This window comes from Aptenodytes forsteri, unplaced genomic scaffold (assembly GCF_000699145.1).
Source record: "Aptenodytes forsteri isolate BGI_AS27 unplaced genomic scaffold, ASM69914v1 Scaffold492, whole genome shotgun sequence".
Classification (NCBI taxonomy): domain Eukaryota; kingdom Metazoa; phylum Chordata; class Aves; order Sphenisciformes; family Spheniscidae; genus Aptenodytes; species Aptenodytes forsteri.
Window position 1 is genome coordinate 547,402 of NW_008794172.1, and position 7,659 is coordinate 555,060.

The following is a 7,659-nucleotide window of genomic DNA, read 5'->3' on the forward strand; positions in this document are numbered from 1 at the left end:
TGGGGGGGGAATAAAAAAAAAGAAAGTAATCAGGAACAGAGCCCAGTTCTCACAGGAAACTCCCAATCACCTAGCTCAATGCAAAACCAAAGCAAATACAGAGCTAGAGCTGTGTCTCCCCATTATAGATAAGGCTATAAAACTCACCTGATAAGCAAGAACTATTCTGCGTTGCTTAAAACCTCGACCCTATTCCACAGTCCTGAACACTATTTTGGTCCAGCCTTGCCTGCAGGGAAAAGTGTAATCCTTGCAGCTTGTCCCAGCCACCACTGTGCCTTTACCAAACCTGCCAGCTCTTGGCATCCCCCAGCCCCGTCCAGGGGAGCGCTCAGCTAAGGCAACTTGTCTCAAACTACACAGCACCCTAGATTTGTTGTTGTGGGAATCTATGTAACACACCTACCGTTTCTTCTAGTTCAGTACCAGGGTGTGACAAGGCAACAGGAGAGGAAAACCCTCCCTCCCACTTGTTTTCTTATGGCATGCCACACTTCCAGTCTGATCTTGACTGCAGGAAAATTAGCAATCCCCCATACCTTCTTCCAAAGGGAAAAGAAAGCATTGCCAGTATTATCAAAACCAGAACGCATTTACAGCATTGGTTTTTTTGTTTGTTTCAGAACCTAGATGTCTTGGAAGCAGCTTCACACCCTACAGAATAAGATGCTCAAGACCACAAAGAAGATTAAGGTAAGACAGTTTGGGTTTTTTTGAGAAAAATCATTAGAAAAAAAAATTCTTAATGTCACAACTTTCCTGGAGATGGCTTTCTTCCCTTTTAAAGAGTGTATTCTAAACTGACGTAAGTAAATGATTTCTGATCTCAAGGGTGTAACTTTTCTTTCTGATATGCAGCAACAAAGTCATAGGTGTCAAAGATGCATTTATTTAGCTGCAGTAAACATGCATTTAAATGAATACTTCATCCCAGTGAACCTGTCTGCATGTGTCAAAACATCAGAACTGAGTTTTGTGATCAGCCAGAGGCCAACAAGTGGGTTTGATTTTTCCAAGGGGTCAGACTGCTGACAGAGAAGCTCGAGCAGTGGCTCACGCTGCATTCTGAGTGACTGGAGGTCATGTCACTGTTCCCCAAGCATAGCCAGTGTGGCAGGAAGCACAAAAGCATGCTTAGGATGGTTTCTGGGAGAGCTGCAAAGCAGAAAGGCACCAACACAGAAAAGAAGAGCTCAGATTCCATCTGAGTATCTGGACAGTGAAGTATGTGAATGGCTCAGTAAGACTGACTGACTGCCCATGCCATCACAAAATAGATGCCCCACTTAAGACCCACAGAGGGAAATGGTTTTAAATTCCACAGTTACTTCTTATGCTACCTTCTGGGTAATAACCATCAGTAATCAACTGGGTTATTCATCCTATAAGCAAGCACAGAATACACCAGGGAATAATTAGCCATCATTAGAAATAAACACCTTTTTCCTTAGAGCAGGAAGAAAGAGGTTTGGTGTGGTCCCATCCCGTACCACCCCCAATAGATGAAATATTTATTCTGTAGAAAAAAGTAGTAGGAAGCAGGTTGCATTCTCTGTACACCTCTAGAATGAAACAGGTTGGACTAAGTAAGTACTGTTATGAAAGCTGTTAAGTAGGCTTAAGAACTGGCAGTCAAATTTGCTAACATCTTTTCAAACACAATTCAAGTGTTAAAATAAAGAAGCTACAGAAAGGGCAAAAGATGTTAAAAAAACTAGTGTCCCTGCTTTCAGAGAATTATTGTTATGTAAAACTCCAACATGATTGCAGTGCAGCTTCCAATTTAATCCCATTTCAAAACAGCATCAATGTTTCTGAAGCACCCTTCTTCCTAGAATCAAAACCCCATTCTTGTCACCATAAGCACTGGTACCTAATATTTGGTCTGCTAAAAACAACCCCACTTTCCATCCTCCCTTGCAGCCCCCTTTAACGTAACAGCCCACGCATATGCTAGGCTGAGGCTGCTGCGTTGCTCTAAGAGGCGTTCCTAAAAATAAGTATTCTGCTCTTCGGAGATGCTGTGGGAATAGAGTCGTCTCAGAAAAACATTAAGAGCCATTGAATTATGTCAAGTCCTGGGGCTACAAGCAGCCATTCTGCAGTAACTTTAGAAGCAATCTAGAACTTCCATTGGGCCCTCCTAATTACAAAAGATGGAGTGACGTTGAGATAATGTAGTTATCTCAAAGCGAGGATTTATACACAGCTATTGGGGAACAAATAACAGCAGCATGTATTGGAAGAGGAAGTAGAGTCAGTGAAGGGGAAATGCTGGGTACCAGTGGATTATCCTGAAACATTTTAGGAATTGGAAGGCTTACTGCATAACCTTCTTAGGTAGGCTGCAATTCTGGCCGTAAGCTAAGCATGGACACTGAAGTTGGACAAATGTTCATCTCTTCTTGGTGTTAAACCACCACAGCTTTATAGAAGGATAAGAATTTTGATGGGAAGGAAAGGGAGGTGAAGGGGGGCAAAGTGCATAACAGTCTCAAGGGGAAGCAATCTGCAACAGGTAAGCAGGAGTGGACAGACACATCCTCAGGGAGCCGGGAGATGTCCTCTGTTCAATGAGTTGCAGACATGGCTTCTTGTGCTTACAGAGCAACTGGGTATTTGCTGTAAAAAAATCATATCTATTGCCAGTTGCAGTTCTCTGCCCATCTTTGCCCTGCAAATGCCACAAAACTGCAGGAGTGTAAACTGTGTTGTAATCTGCATTAAAAATTCAAAGATTAGCAGAGTTGCTTTGACTGCTTAATCTTTATTAGCAAGGAAGCCGCAAGAGACAGAATGGTTTAACTACTAGAAACCAACTAGAGTTTGCTGCATCAGACTAAGAAGAATCTCAAGTGGGTTTGCAGAACTGGTTTGCATCTATCCTCTGCTAATTGTGGATCAGTTTCATGGTATCATTCTGAGACAGTTTTTTTTTCTTAATTATGAGGCACTGTCTGTGCATCAGATAAGTATTGTCAAAAAGAATATGCCAGCTTCTCTGATCAAAAGCTTACAGCTTTATTATATGGTCAGTCAGCCACAGGCTAGCTACAGAGGAAAACTTTCCAAAGCTATAGAAGTGGCTGTACTTTGGGCTAGTAGTCGGCAGAGCTGTAAGAAAAAAAAAAGCCAAAAAACCTCCCCCAGCCTTATTCTGCAAGCATGCACAGACATACTCAATTCCCACAAACAACACTCTGCTACCTTGTCTTCACAGCTGTGCTCACACATGGCTACAGTAAGTCATCTGTACTGTAGTGCCGAAAACTTTCCATTATGATTTTTCCTTTAAACCAGTGCTATTTCTGAGAGCAAATCCTGCTCCCAGGGTACCTGCAGCTATTTATTTTGCCTGGTAGGAAGCTGGAATACCCTTGCTTTCAAAGCCCTTAGAAATCCATCAACTCCCTACTCTACAATATGCTAAAGGCCAGTCCCAGAGAAAAAGCGTCACATTTCACTGCAGCAGAAGCAGATGGATAAAAGAAAGTGGCAAACATATTTCTTAATCTAAAAAACAAAACAAACAAACAAAAAACCAAAAACCCAACACCTAAGTATTTTTCATTTCTCCAGAGTGATACAGAGCCCCTGAACAATATTGCAGATCTTCAGTCCACATTTACAAATTAAAACAATCAAGCTGATGCTAGTTATGCCAGTGACCAAGATGTAATTGTCTGCAATTGCAGGAAACTGGACCCAGGACATCCCTCAGGTCTTATTAAAAACAGTCCTGTAAAAAAAAAAAAGTCAGTGGGAACAACAGTGATGTACATGGGACTGCTTAAATCTGAGGGACACAAAATACAGGGGCATTCCCACTGGCATGGCACTGCGAAGCTGCTCATCTCTCAGAAACTTTACTGGCCTTCTTTATGCCACTACATTCTGCTGCTCCCCTAGTTTCTCTCCCAATTTCATCACCTCATTTCTGCAATGGAGTAAAGAGAGAAAACCTAGAGGATTATTACAATAGCCATAGATGAAAAAATGACTAAATCCTTGTGTCATGGCAACAGAACAGCAGGACGGAGGCTGTTCTGCCCTTATCTGCCCATGGTTCACCGAGACATTTCCTAACCATTAGGAAGTCTTTAATCACACCCCTCACTCAGTTTTTCCACTGCTCCAACCCTGCCTTTCTCATGGGATAGACAGCACAAAACAATTGCTTCAGTCTGCTGAATTGTTAAGCTAAAAGATCAGCAGGAAAAAAAAAATCCATAGGGCATCAGCAATTCCTAGCTGTTCATGCTCATGCATCAACCAGAGAGACGTAATCAGAGCAGACTCCATTAACTGGTTGCATCTGTTCTGCAAACACTGAGCAGGAGCACAGACTGCAGGTCACCACAGAACTAGAGGAGCAGAATCTTTGCAGTTTCCCAAGAATGAGGCAGGTTAGGACTCTCACCTGTCATGGATAATCTTATTTTCAGTCATGCTTAGCACCTGCAGTACCAACCAATGCTGATGAGAGTAATGGATGCACCGCTGAAGAAAAACGGAGGGGGTGCAGAGAAAAAAAAATCCCTTTCTCTGTATGAAATACAAGCTATAGGATAACGTTCTCATCCACTGATTCACTCCCAGACACTGCTCTGTTCATGATTCATTAGGTAAGGCTGAACTGAAATTTTCTTATGACTTTAGGCCCCAAATCTTGCAACCACCACACAGTGTTAGAGTCACGTCAGCAGCACAAAATGCCTTTTCCAGTCTGCTCTTAATGTGTATCCTCTGCTGCACAAGATTTAGGATAGAGGCAGATAGAATTAACAGTTTCTAACCTGTAATGCCTCTCTGGCTGCCTGCGATGATTTGCTGGTCATTCTGCGAGTTCCGTACTGTACCTGCATTCTCACAACCCTTCAGATCCAGTCACTATAAACTGCCTTGCCTTTTCCTTTGAAGGATGTATGATGGAAACAGCTGGTTCATGGCCAAACTTCCCGAACAAAGGACAGTCTACTGCCACTTTAAAGGATTTTCTACAGTATGCGCTACGAACTTTTCAGTTAAAATGCAACAGATCATAGGATCACAGAATAGTTCACGTCAGAAGGGGCCTCGGGAGGTCATCTAGTCCAACCTCAAGCTCAAAGCAGGGTCAGCTCTGGACTCAGCCTAGGTTACAAGGACCATTCTTGCGTTTGAAGCATGCTGTCCATTACTTCTTCAGCAGAGGCAGAGTTCTGCTGAATAGATGTCACATACCTAGCCTTGGTTTGACGAGTGGGTTACTGGTATAAGAATAAGTTATTTCTGAAAGTGTCACTGATTTCCATGAATGATTTGTGTTCATTTACTGAGGCTCTAAAAAAAAAAAACCAAACCCAAACAAACCCCCCACCCCCCAACAGCTTCCCTACAACACATCAGAGACCTTTATATCATCATCCATAACCACTGATTTTAAAAGTGCTGGTTTTCAGCCTCCACTAGCAAGTCCAGACCAAGTAAGAAAAAAGGATTAGATCACATTTTCAAGGGCTCAGAAGCACTTATTCCCTCAAAACATCACCTATGAAATATGAAAAAAAAAATTATTCTTGGGGAAAGTTTCTCGAGTGTATTGACAAGAGAAAAATAGCGTGATAGTGACAAGCTAGACAAGGATTAGAGAGCTAGATGTTGTGTTTGCTGTGACACAACTGATACATCTGCCCCAACACACTAGCAACTAGCTGAAGGGAAAACTGCAATACAGTCCAAAGGAAAAAAGATGGGGAGACAAGAAGAGACTTTCTTGACAACAGAACCCAGGTAAAGTCTCCTTGATGCCCAAAGAGATCGGATGATGTGGCACTGCTCAGCGCAATACAGTCTACTCTGCAAGGGGAGAAAAAAAAATTAAGACATTGATTTGGTTTATTTTTCTTTAAACCCTTTCTGGTCTCAGAGGTATAACTGTATGAGCTTCACCAGTTTGTGTTCGTACAGAACATGGTGCTCATGCATGCAATTTACTTAGATCCAGATCAGTACCATACTCCAATCATACCTGAGCGATACTTTTGTTGGGAGAAAAGGACTCACTCTCCAGTAAAGATTTCATGCCCTCTCTCCCAAGAATTATGTCAACAGAACTACACTGTAAAGCAACCTTCCCCCTCCATCCCAGGTCATTTATTAACACAGTTCAAGATTAGCCAGTCTTTTCAGCCCACAGCAGCATGAAAAGTTACATCAGCTTCCACCTGGCAAACACACATGCTTTCATCAGAGGACAGAGAGAGGGCTCGAGGGAAGAGGCCCTGCAGCAGTCGGCCAACTTCACGGGTCAAGATACCTCAATGCTGTGCATTATGAAACGCCTGGCACCGTTCTGGTGTGATGCAAGCAGGCGCACTCGCTAAGGCAGTAAACGCGTTGAACGCCCAGCTCTGGAGAAGGTTCCCTACAGACATGGAGCCTTTGAGAACAAAACAGCAGCCAGGGAGGGGGACAGACTACGAGCAGAGTTAAGTCTGGCTAACGGAGAGCAGCAGACGGGCTGGAAACACCCTGGTAAGCATCTAGTGCCAGAAGCGGGGTATTTGGAATCCTGTCTTTAAAGACCATCTTATTCTGCAGCCTTGGGGAAGGTCCTTAACAAGTTTATTCCTTAAGTCCTTCCCCACGTCACTTGCAGAGCAGACAGTAGCAGTGCATCCTCCCGCCTGCACGGTGAGGCAGGATTCCCGACTGTGGCTGTCCTTCATATCGGGTCCCAGTTCAAGCAGAGCTGCTAACGGTAGGAAGAGCACTGCTAGCTGGAGGATGGAGAGCACGATTTCTGCATGTTCATACAGAAGCCTTGTATGAAAACTCTACAGGGCTTGAATAACAGCGTTAGACAGTAGAGCTGATATTCTGAGCTCCTAACCCAGTGAAGGAAACAACACTAATAGAGAGATCTACAAACAATATATTCAGGATGCACATAAGTTTTCAGTCTTTAGACGCTATGGCAGACAACAAGTGTAGTTTAATAGACAGAAAAGAGAAGTCTGTACAAGAGGAAGAGAATTTCCAGAGCAGCAAGATAAACAGCAGGTGTTCGCAGGTGGCAAACAGAAGAGCTGGAAAACAGCCATTTCACAGCTCCTGGAACCGTCAGATCCATTCACAGGAAGCAAGAGAGACACACGGGCTATTCGCCCTCCTGCTAGTACAAGAGCAAGAATGGAAAGAGATCCCAAAACGGGGGCTGCTGCCTCCGCAGCTACCACAAAGGGATTTTCATTCTGGAAGAGGGCTGCACGTGCCGTTGGCAAAGGGCTTGCTGGATGAGGGATGAAGGGAACGAACGTGGAAAGACAAAGCCGGGATCTGCTGCTGGCGCAGACAAGAGCCCAGGCCCTCGTTAAATATTTGTGCTGCGCCCATCTCAAACAGACCATCCCTCAGAAACGTCCCGGTCAGTTAAGACCTCACCGAACACGGACGCGACTGTCTTTTCTTCCCCTCCAGCTGACGAGGAAACTTCAGCTGAAAGGCGACACGCCTCCCTCAAGGTCAGGGGCGGCGGTGCTTAGAGGGAGCACGGGGCCCCGGCTCCGTCCTGCACCGGGACGCTCTCTGCTCTGCTCCCGGCTGCAAACCCGCTACTCGAGTGAGACCACGGCGCTTCCCGCAGGCTGCGGCCCGGCTCCCGGGGCCCGCCCGCTG